Consider the following 12,845-nt stretch of genomic DNA (forward strand, 5'->3'; position numbering starts at 1 on the left):
GAGTCAGCAGCTCGTATTTCGCTTCCACCCTGGAACAATATCGGCAGGTTTCTTGGTAAGGTCTTCTAGACAGGGCGTCGGCGTTTCCGTGTGATGATCCCTTACGATGACGGATAGTGATGTCATATTCTTGGAGTCTCTGTATCCCCTGGCTATTTGACCCTCAGGATTCTTGAAATTTAAAAGCCAGGTCAATGATGCATGATCGGTGCGGAGCAGGAATTTTCTGCCGTATAGATAGTGATGGAACTGTTCTACAGCTTTGACTATGGCGAGCAACTCTTTCCTGGTGACACAATAATTCCTCTCCGGTTTAGACAGGCACTTGCTCCAGTACGCCACTACACGTTCTTGGCCGTCTATTTCTTGGGACAAAACAGCACCGACACTTTCATTGCTCGCGTCGGTGTCAAGAATAAATGGTCGGTCGAGCTGAGGATACGTCAGGATTGGAGCAGATGTTAAAGCCTCCTTTAAGTTGTTAAATGCATCCTCGCATTCTTTTGTCCACAAGAATCTTTGCTTGCTCTCTGTCAGCTTGTGAAGGATTCTTGCGATGGAAGAAAAGTTCTTCACGAATCTCCTATAGTAGGTGCAAAGCCCTAGGAAGCTTCTCAGCTGATGGACATTTTCAGGACGTTTCCAGGATTTAACCGCTGATACCTTTTAAGGATCCGTGCGCACACCTTCTGCAGAGATGACATGTCCCAGGTAAGTCACTTCCTTTCGTAACAATTTGCATTTAGCGGGACTCAGCTTCAGATTGGCTTCTTTCAGTTTCTGAAGCACCTTCCTAAGATTTTCTAAATGTTCTTCAAAACTCTTTCCGACGATGATGATGTCGTCCAGGTATATCAGGCAGGCTTCGTAGGAAAGACCTTTCAAAACAGTCTCCATAAGACGTTCGAATGTTGCCGGCGCATTACACAGTCCAAACGGCATCACCTTGAATTGCCAAAGCCCTTGTCCCGTAATAAATGCCGTCTTTTCTCGGTCTTCAGGCTGTATTTCTACCTGCCAATACCCACTCTTTAAATCAAGTGTTGAGAACCACTTTCTTCCAGAAAGAGTGTCTAGAATGTCGTCAATTCTAGGAAGAGGGTAACTGTCTTTCTTCGTAACCTCATTCAACCGGCGATAGTCAACGCAAAATCTTGTTGAGCCGTCTTTCTTTCTGACGAGAACGATGGGAGATGCCCATGGACTCGCTGAAGGCTCGATGACATCGCCTTCTTCCATATCTTTTAACAGTGTTCGCACCTCTTCCTGTTTAGCAAACAGTAGACGTCTTGGATGTTGCTTGATCGGGGGATGATCGCCGGTATCTATTCTATGTTGTGTCAAACTAGTTCGACCCACGTCAGAAGACGAGCGGGAGAAAACAACTTGAAGATCTTTAATGACGCGATCGGCAGCATTCTTCTCTTCATCGTTCAATTGCGCATTCTGCAATAACTCCGATGTAATGTTCTCTGATGAGGACACGGATTCTTGGATATTGCTCTTTCTTTCAACGCTGGTTAATGGAGTACATGCTGCAACCACGTCGCCTTTCTTAATAACTCTCGCCTTCTCAGTTACGTTGGCAACTCTCACCGGGATAACCATTCTCGGTAGGTCGACGAGTGTTGAGGCTACTAGTATTCCTTTCGGGCTATTACAGTTATTGGGATATTCTATGATGCCGTAGCGGAAATCTCTGTTTTCGGCTATAGATCCAGGGAGTAAAATTTCTGTTCTTGCCGGTATTGTGATATTGTCTTGTGCTATGATTCTGTGGACAGATTTAACTTCTTCATTATTAATTCCAAATAACGTTATGTCCTCAGACGCAGAATGCAATTCGTTATTTTTAAAGTCCAAGGAAAAATTTTATTTCCTTAGAAAGTCCAATCCGAGTATGCAAGAATCAGTGATCTCTGCTACATATGCCGTGTGATGGTAAACGGCACTTCCAAACGTGATGTTAACATTTACTTTCCCATTGATGTCGATCTTCTCACCGGACACAGTCTGTAGGGTAACGCAGGGCGGCGTCCAGATAAGTTTGCTTTCCAGTTGTTGAGCCAAATCTTTTCGGATGATGGTAACGTTGGCTCCTGTGTCTATCGTCATATTGCAGGGAACTCCATTAATATGTCCTATTATGAAAAGTCCATTACTGCCGCCTCTCACTGCAGAAATCTGAAGCGCTTTAAACTGGGGCTTTTCATTATCTGGCAACCTCCGCCCCGCGAGATGGCCACTAATTAGTTTCCCTGCTGCTTGTTAGAAGCCGTCTTAACATCCGTACCCTGGGGTATTCTGCAGTTTCGTCGTATGTGTCCTTCAGCACCGCAGTTCCAACACTTTACGGTCGGTTTCTTCTCACCAATATTCCGTCTCAAGGCGTTCAGTTGTCTAGTTAAATCGTCTAGACGAGCGGTGACTTGATCCCCTGGCTCCTGGACTTGAGCAGCTCTGACTGGGTGGCGGTCTCGACGAGTGGCTTGCCGGGCTGCCTCGAATTTCATAGCGTACACTAGAGCGCTTTTTAAATCTTTTACATCCGCCATTCGTAGAGCTTTTTGTATTTCAGTATCCCGGATGCCGTCGATAAAGTATTGCAAGGACAGGATTTCCCTTGTTTCTGTCGGGCATTCCGAAAAGGCGAGATGGGACAGCCTTTCAACATCCGTGGCGAGCTCCTGAAGTGTTTCGGTAGGCTTCTGTTAACGAGATTTTAATTGGAGCCTGCTGCAGTCTTTTAAACACTTCTCTCCAAAGCGCAGCTCCAAGGCGCCGGACAGAGCTTCGAAATCTAACCTTTTGTTTTCGGGAAGAGTCTGAAGGATATCCGCTGCGTCGGCTCTTAAAGAAGCGGCGAGATGACAGGCCTTAGCTTGGGAATCCCATCCATTCGCATCCGCAACGATAGAGAACTGGGTCTTGTACACTTGCCAGGATGTCTTCCCATCATATGTGGATAGCTTCAGAAATGGACGAGCAGGCATCGGTAAGAATTTATACTCTTGCACCCTGCCGTCGCTACGAATTTCTTTAAAGTTTCCATTTCTTTGGCAACTGCAGAAACTCTCTCATCAATTTGTTGTTCGATTTGGTGTTGGACGGCACAAACTCTTCCTTCAATTCGTTCCTCCACAGCCGAAACTCTGCCTTCTATATGTTCTTTTACAGAAGAAACTTTTTTTTCTATTTCTTCTTTCACCGAAGAAACTCTTTCTTCAATTTGATCTTTTACGAAAGAAACTTTTTCTTCAATTTGCCCAACTTTATTTTCAACTGTGTCAATTCTGCCTTCCATAGCTTCAAATTTATTTTCTATTATGCAGGTAATTTCTCTTTTCATTTCGTCCTGACCTGCTTTCATCTCATCTTTAAGAGATTTCATCTGTTCCTTAACGGATTCCTGGCCTAATTTCATTTCTTCCTTAACGGATTCCTGGCCCAATTTCATTTCTTCCTTAAATGCAGCAAAGGCTGATATCAGCTGTCTTAACTGCTCTTCCATCGCTCTTGTGATTGGCATTCATATGCCACTTCTGACACCAAAAATTGTTGCGTAGGTACGGGTTCGTTATGAAATGAATGCACAAATCCGATGAAAAATGAACAAAAATTTATTATTATCACAACAAAAATGCTTAAATTTTCTCAAATTATCATGCAGTATTACAATATCTCACAGTAGTTATCTTTTAACTACTCAAATGTACAATAGAACGTAATTCATAACAGCTAAAGAACGCTAATCCGCGAATTCGCTACAATCAACAACAGCAGTTTTCTAAACAACAACAAACTAAGCAACTACTACGAACTGAGATGTTTTCCTCCTTTTATAAGCTTTTAAAATCACGCGCTAGAATTTTCCAGTACTTTCTCGAAATCAAAAAGAGATATTTATTTATTTAATGCACGCGCTCTTGTATTTTTAATTTTCCGGCTTAGCTTTTTTCTTTTAATATTCGTCACGCGCTGCACTGCGCGGGAAATAAAACCAATTAATTTATAATTGAACTAACATTAGCTTTTTAAGTACCGACTTCGTAACAATATCTTACAAACGTTGTATGAAAAGTGAAGGTCTGTTAATCTATTATCGAGCTGAATTCCTTATGATTGTAGTATCAGTAGTATTTCCTGCATGACAAATACATAAAATCATAATGTGAAATCCGTACACGTAGTGCCTAAATTTCTGTAATAATAGACTGTAACAGAGAAACACTACTTTTTTTAAAACAAATTCTGCAAATTAAAATTTTAGATGTAAAAATAAATAACAACGTTGAAAATTATATCAGGACGCGAAGATTAAAACAGTTACTAAACAGCTTTGTCAGTCTGAACAATTCCCATTTCATAGCAATGCAAATAAATAAACTCCATATGCAATCATTTGGAATTCAACCTACTTCTGGACACAAACAGAGTTTTTAATTCAATAACTGAGCTAATACAGATACATTTCTCATTTAGTAATTGCCACGAATTGTCCCAGGAGTTCAACAAAATCCACTTGGCGAGTTATAAATATTCATTAAACATTCCCATACTCAAATAGGCTGGAAGAGAACAACAAAAAGCGTAGACTCAGAAAAGAAGCCTCGGAGAAACACCAAGCGAAAGACAACTATCAGTACTTTTCTTTCCTTTCTCAATTTGGTTCGAAAGGGCTACAAAAAGTGTAAGAACCTTTCTAAAGGTTAAGATTTTGTCAAAAGCAGACAATTTATAATCCAGTTTAAAATCAGATTCTTGTATGAAACATAATTTTAAAACGAAGCATCAAAGAATAAAATTTTAAAATTAAACACATCCCTATCCTAATTTAATAAATGAGCGCATTAATATTATTTCAGAATTTTATGTATAATATCCTAAAAGGTTATAATAACTATAATAGTCTTTCTCATTTGAAAATATTAGGTTTATAATCATATAAGTTTAAAGTTATACATAATACTTCTAGAATACTTCAGCATAAATTCCATTTCAATTAAATTATGGGATGGGATGTAATCAGAATTATGACGCTACGTTTAATTACAATACCTGATGACAGTATAATAGCTACGGAAATGTGAGATAAAGCCACTAAAAGACGACTCTTCTAAATGAAGAACAATACCCAACAAATACCAACCAGCTCATTTTGTTGCTTTTTACCTGGGCTAAATACGAACTCAGCGAGCGCTTGTAGAATGATTATCGATATTGCTGTTAATGGGATTCTTTTTAGAAAGTTCTCTTTTCTGGATGTTTACTTTTGTAAGTAATCATTTTTTTTTTTTTCTTCTCACAGTCGATGAATTTATAATTACTTTAAAATCACATTTACGATCATTCTGGTATGCATGCGTCCATGTTGCAACTACAGTTTTGGTTGCATGTTCAGCGCTATTTTTCACTACCGAAGTAAGCTCACCCGCATAACCCTTATTTGAAATAAAAAAAAAAAAAAAAAAAAAAAGAACAAGTTGAATGTACTATTCCAAAATTTCTCTTTACAATATATAATAACGCACTATCATTTCAAAAATATAACCCTATTTCTGACTCAGTCTGCAGAATGCAAGAAGGAATACTGACTGTAGAATCTGTAGAATGCAAGAAATAAACAGTTTTCTTTCCAGCACATTTTCAAATATAAGATAAGTTTATTGTTACAAATTTTATAATTTCAAAGCGATTCATTCGGGCTCTCTGCATGGGCGTTTTCGTAATTTTCCCCATGTGTATCCTGTACACGAGCTAGCTTCCCTTAGAAAGTCCTTCACGAAAGCATCTCTCTCCCCCTTAAGCAGTTAGCCTTGGAATGCTTTGCTATAATTAAATAAACCAATCCAAGCGATTCACTAAAACTAGGTAAGTGCTATTTTAAAATGTTTTGCATAATATCTCTGTCATAACTATAGAACATTACTTAAAAGGTTTTAAATGATTAATTAACATTTTTTAAAATATAAGATTGAACTTTTCCTGACTTAACACAAATGTCTCTGTCTAGAAAAACAAACGCACGAAAAATTATTAATCTAAGCTTGCATTTAATGCTAGCAGATTAATTGTTAAGTATTTATTGACTTAACTTGACCCTATTGGCGATCTTCGCGATTTTTTAAAAACAAGTGTCGAACTTTTGATATTTATCGTAATTGGGCAAACATTGTCAACATATTGTTGCGTTTTTCTTTTTCTGTTCTGACATCAGTTGTTACGTTATATTCTTCTTTCACGTTCGTACGGGGTTCGTAGATTTGGAGTGAATATTGACGACACTTGATGAAGTATCGAAACACATTTTATTTAGCCAATATTAATCAGGACAGCTCCAAAACACGTTTTACAATCGTCGATGATCTACTATAAACACGCTGACACGATCAGCGACACAGCCTTCAGGTTATCAGGCTATCACGGCGGAAAAAGCTTCACCGCAAAGCTCCCGACTCTGCTCGGTCGTTCTCGGAACTTCACGTACTCTCGAGACTCTCCACGCTACAACTCGCAATGCACTCGACGACGCACGAGCACAGTTCCCGACTCTTCGGTTCAGTCGTTCCCGGAGCTCAACACGCTCTCTCGACGATGCACTTACCGCGATATACTACGAGACTCTTGCGGTGCACTGGACGACCCACTCGGCCCTCGCTGCCCGGCTGTCAACTCAATCGGCTCCGCACGTACTGACTCGCTAGACCAGTGTTTCCCAACCTTTTCTGTGCTATGCCCCACCTAATCCTCTCTAAAATTTTTAAGCTCCCCCTAGCATATACATAATTTTTAATATTTAAAAATTGAAATGTTCACGAAAGAAACTTTAGCTTTAAGGAAGAAATGACTACGAAATTTTGTGAGCAAATACAGTAAGTGAAGTTTAAAAACGTGGAGAACTGAAATTCAAGAAAAAACTCATTTTAGTGAACGTTTTTCATTTTAAGTATTAGTAATTTTTATTATTTAAATTTAGCGAGTTCCTTGCGCTTGATACTTGCTGCAAAGAAATTTTATGTCAGGTTCCAATTTAGATAACTTGAGTCTCAAGTCTCCCGGTTTCATTATATCCAACCGGTTTCTTTTTTTTTTTTTTTTTTTTTTTTTTTTAGCAGCAGCAGCAAATCATTTATGGCACTAAATCCGCATTCAGCAAAATATGAAGATGCAAACGGTAACAATTGCAAATTTTGTTGCATTTGGGTATCTGATTCTGGTTTCCTCACAAAGGTATGTCATCGCTCCTTTTATATTAAATAAAATTTTAATTGACTCATCATTTTTCATTTCTGCGAGTTCTTCTTTTTACTGCATATTTGAAATATCAGCGAAATCCACTAGCATTGACTGCATCATCCAAGTTGAGAAATTTATTTTTTTTTTTTAAGTTATAAAATCTTTTAAATAAGCCGATAAAATTTTCAGATGATCGACAATAATAAGTATAGCGGTATCAATAACAAATATGGCGGTAGTCACGTCACATTTTTGGAGCCAATTAGACTTTTCAAAATTTTTGTGGTAAATTGTATATGCCTGACATAATTCAACAATAATAATGAAACCAAATATCTTCCTTTTGCATCGACATAAGTTTTATTTGCTCCTTGAAGTTGTTTATTTAATATATTTAATTTTTCAAAGATATCGGCTAAATAACCCACAATTGCCTTGTTATCATCCGTTAACGTATTTTTCATCTCAGGTTTGTCGCTTATAAAATAACTAAGAATATCAAATAGTTCCATAAATCTTTCCAAACAGTTCCCTTTCGACAGCCTTCTTACTTCAGTGTGAAGTACAAGTCTCATATAGTCTTCATTTTGTTCTTCATAAAATAATTTGAAAAGACGTTCACATTTGGCCCTAGCTTAATAGCATTGATACACTTTATACCTCAATTTAGTACTTCATTTAGAACAGGCGAATTGTTTTTAGCTACCAGGTTTTCTCTGTGAATATCACAATGCACAAGAAGCATTTCTGGATTCTCATCTTTTATCAATTTTAAGCAACCCTTTTTCTTATTCCCTGCTTTATTTTATTTTTCAACTATCATATTAGGAGCACCATCTGCAGTACAAAATGTACTATATTTTTATTGGTATATTTTTTATATCTAAGTAATTTTGTGGCTTACTATAAATATATTTGGAGGTAGTGGTGCTTTCTAATGATTTACAGAAGAACATTTCTTCGGCAAAATCCCCTTTATGAATATATCTTACATAAGTTACAAGTACGCCTTCACTGTTGGTTCATCCATTTGCACCGAAAAAAAAATTTTTTCAGCTTTTCAACAAGTTGTATTTTAATATCCTCATTTGATTTTTTTTTTCTGCAAACAGTATTGTTATTTAGTGGCATAGCTTTAACGTCATTGTCATCTTTTTCTAGAACAGTTTTAACCCATTAGCCGCTGGTGTTGCGTTGACGCAACGGTCAAAATAAATGGGTATATAAATATAACTGCCTAAGACATTTTATACCAGCAGATGATTTTGTGTAGGGAATATTATGAAGATTATTTCTGTAAAAAAATATTTGCCTTCAACAATCATTTTGTTTATAATAATTAATCTCATACTTTAAGCAAAATTTTCGACCGGGTATTTTTGCTGAAAATATTTAACGAATGAATCGCCGTTTTTATGAGTGATCTATTTTTAGTCAAGGTCACCGCTTATCAGAACATTACATCAGTCAGATGTTTATATTTGTGTTGGGAAGAAAGGGAAAACAGGTATTGCGTTGACGCAACGTCAGCAGGAAACGGGTAGTCAGTCTCCTTTTTCACTCATTCCTTTCGATGTTCTGGTTATTTAAAAATGCCTAGAACGAGGTATCTTACATTAGAAGATTTTTTGATGAAGAAACAGATGATGATAATGTTAATAATGACCAGAATGAAATTGATATTGTTGTTGTTCCCCCAGAAATTGCAGAATCTAGTGACGAAGAAGAAAGGAATGGCAATTTTTTAAATAATGATAATGATATTTTACCAAATGATACTGCTGGGGAAGTTGAAATTCACTTAAGGAGTAAGTTTCAGCCTTCTAAAAGCAGTTATAGTCATACTAAAAAGTTTAAAAAGCAGTAGACTGAAATCTTGAAGTGGATAAAAGAGGAACTTTTAGTTATGTCTCAGGAAGAACATGAAGAATGAGATAGAAGAGAAATTATAAAAGACAAAACACAAGATAAAACTAGTGCACAGATTTTCGATTTTCTTTTTGCTTTAGACATTTACTCTCTTCTCGTTGAACAAACAAATATATACACTCATAAAAAAAAAAAAAAAAAAAAAAAAAAAATCCCAGATTTTATTGCATTTGAAGCCTATATGAGAAGATTTATTGCTTACAGGAATATTATTGCTTACAGGATATCATTCTTTACCTCAAGAAAAAATGTATTGGTCTTTTGATAAGGACATTTCTGTTCCTGTTGTACGAGATTGGTATCACGTTTGTACTAGTACAGGAATATGAAGCAGAATTTGCATTTGACAATAGTCAAATTGACAATACTAATAAATTATATGAGGTAAGACCGTATCTAAACTTACTAAATATCACCACTTTTTACTATTGGAAATATACTCTTTTAGATTTCAGACGCGAGAAGGCATTATTCCTTTTGCAAACTCGTATTGAGAGTGTAGAATTAGCCAGAAATAGATCAGCAACAGGAAGACCTAGTAAATTCAGCATTCAAAAACCATTGCATGGAGATGATAGACATTTTATCTGAAAGTCCGTTGATAACAAAAGACTTTGTTGTAAAGAGTACCATAGCCAGACTGTTTAAAGATAAATTCAGCATTCAAAAACCATTGCATGGAGATGATAGACATTTTATCTGAAAGTTCGTTGATAACAAAAGACTTTGTTGTAAAGAGTACCATAGCCAGACTGTTTATAGATGCAAATTATGCAATGTAGCTTTACATCATGATTGTAATCAAGCTTTTCATGCTTGAATCTTTCAAATGAAATAATCTGTATTTGTTAAGAAATACAATGCATATTTTAATATTAAATTAATTACAAGTAAAGTGATTTGTAGATTTATAAAACGTTACACAACTAAAAAGTAGTAATCCTGCGCTCCACTCAAAATAAACATCACACGAGTACAATCCTACTCACTAAACATCCGTAGTCTTATTCCGCTGACGTTGCGCGAACGCAACACTCGCTTTTTCCACAGGTAAGAGCATTTTTTTTATTTTAAATGTAAATTTACGTTATAAATGCTTAATTTAATATTTGTTATTATTTTCATAAGAAAATAAATATTCCTTGTAGTTTTGGCGGTTAATGGGTTAAATGCTGATATTGATGGTTTGATTCAATTCTTCCCTATAGTACGGCTTTTCCTAGATTAAGCGATGAGTAATGAAATTTGATAAATAGCCTCAAGAGCACGATTAACAGTTGCATTATGAGCAGTAAATAGAGACCTTTAATATTACTCTTTTTTCCAAAAATTTTCCTTAAAGTGTTAAAATAATTCGAATCTGAATTAATATCAGCATTATGTTTCGCCTTCAAATGTGCCTCAAGACAACCTAGTTTCATTGATTCGTTGGTCAGGCATTATTGGCATAAAAGACAAAAGTTGACCGTTTATGGACCGGGTATGAAAGCAAATTTTAAATATGCCTCCGAAGACCGTCGAACGTATTTTTCTTGCTCGCACTCCTCATTTCACTAAGGGCTGAAAGAAACAAATATAAGATCAATATAAACAAAGCTGAAAGCAGCTGCTGTTGCCATTCAAGGGAAGAATAATATACCGGTTGCCATTCCTGCAGTAAAAAATAAAATAAATTCGTTGGCTGAAATGTGCGAGAAACGTCTGGAATACATAATGTGTCAGTTATTTAAATGACTTCAAAAGCATTAAATGTCTACAGTGAATTCTTTATAAAATATTTAAAATGCACTGCAATTTAAAACTTTTTTACGTATACATCACTTTACTTACATTTTACTGACATTTTTCTTTATTTTGGGAAATAAAAAATGAAATTTAAAAAACTTTTGTCTTTATGAAACATATTTAGAATATCCTTTGTCCCCTTAAACTCTGGACGAGTCCATTTTCGAATTGCCCCCTTAACAGACGCTTTGCCCCCTTGTGGGGCGTGTGCCCCACGTTGGGAAACATGGCGCTAGACGAAACACCAACTATCTCGCACTCTAAAAGGCCCACACTCACTCGCCCTCTCGATGAGGCACACACTCCAACTGACTGCGGACCAGCAGGGTTTATATAGCTTTCGGCTTGTGTTCGAGAAGATTCTGGGCTAAACTGGTAAGAATTCGTTCAGAAGGTTCTTCATCCGTCCATGGTATATTGCCAAATTTGTCGCCAAATGTCGCCAAATGGGCGATTTCTCACTAAATACGGCAACTCTTTCTTCACTTGCTATTTTATGGCAACCCTAAAACTGCTTTGCGGGGAAAACATCACCGGGCGTGTACATTTTGTAACAATATCAAAAGATAACAATGTTTAGCAATTTAAAACGCAAATTTTAATTATTAAATATGGATTTAAGGATTATATGATAAATGCAAAAATATAATACTTACATATTTCGCAAAATCCTTCTTCTTTTTTATTTATTTTTTTTTTTATTCACTTTTCTTCTCTCCATGTACGTATCAAATTGTTTTCGCTTTAAGAAAATCAGAAAATTGTACACATTTGTTATCGTGCACTGGCTATTTCGCAAACACATCTTTCCATTATTCTCTTTAGCGATTTTGTCGCAAAATACTATATTCCTGCAGAAATGCTACCTTTTTTTTACACTGCTAGCAAATTTCACAAGTACTTATTTTTAATTTGAGTTTAAGGTAAAAAATATCGCGATTTGCCTATAAACGTCGTTTGAATACGTTAAAAGGAACTCGTATGAAAATAGCGATGTTTCTTGACTTAAGAACTGTTATAAACATAGTTGCCAGAGTTCGGCACATTTTAAAAATTTGGCGACTTCTACTAAAGTGGTTGCAATAATACGCATATACCGACTTTTTCGTAACAGTTAGTCATAATTTTTTTTAATTAGGAGAAACAAAACTGAATGCCTACAAAATCTAATTATCCATAATCTGTTATTGGACAAGCTGGTTCTTCTAAAATTAAATCAATTCGTCCCTTGCATGAAAATAATACCCAGAAATTACATTACATTCAATTTCAAAAATTACTTCTTGAAATAAAAAAAATTCAGTTTGAATTTAAGGCAGATTTTGAAATTTCTGTCACAATTTTTTAGAAGACGTACGATAATAAAATTACACGGAATTGCAATAATTTTGAGCATTTACACACTGTACAATATAACATAGACCAGAAAATAACTCACCAACTAAATAATAAGTTTATATTAAAAAGAACTGTTTTGCATTTTTAAATCAATTCTTAAAACCTAATTTTACTTGATACTCAAATTAAATAACTTGCAGAAATACATTTTTTTTTTTTTTTTTTTTTTTTTTTGCAGTGCTATAAAAAAGAGCTTTCAACTAAACCAGTTGAACAAGGTTACTCAATGAGCAGGGGGGATTCCCCCTTGGGAAGAATCATGGAGGTAAGAAAGGAAGGAGTGGCCAAACCGGTATTAGTCGTGAAGCACTGCTTTGAAGCTTCGGTCACCAGATGGGGTGTTTTTTGTTTACATTCAGAAGCTCGCTTGAACACCGCTCTGGTAGTACTTGGACTACACTTGGAACATCATTTTACTTTCAGTTTTTGGTTTTTTTCCCCAGTTTCCTATGATTGTTTTTCTTACTTTATAATCGTGCTACTTTTAACAGAATTTC

The sequence above is a fragment of the Stegodyphus dumicola genome, chromosome 8, assembly GCF_044657685.1.
Source record: "Stegodyphus dumicola isolate Sdum_Otavi_A_Nest chromosome 8, ASM4465768v1".
Classification (NCBI taxonomy): Eukaryota; Metazoa; Arthropoda; class Arachnida; order Araneae; family Eresidae; genus Stegodyphus; species Stegodyphus dumicola.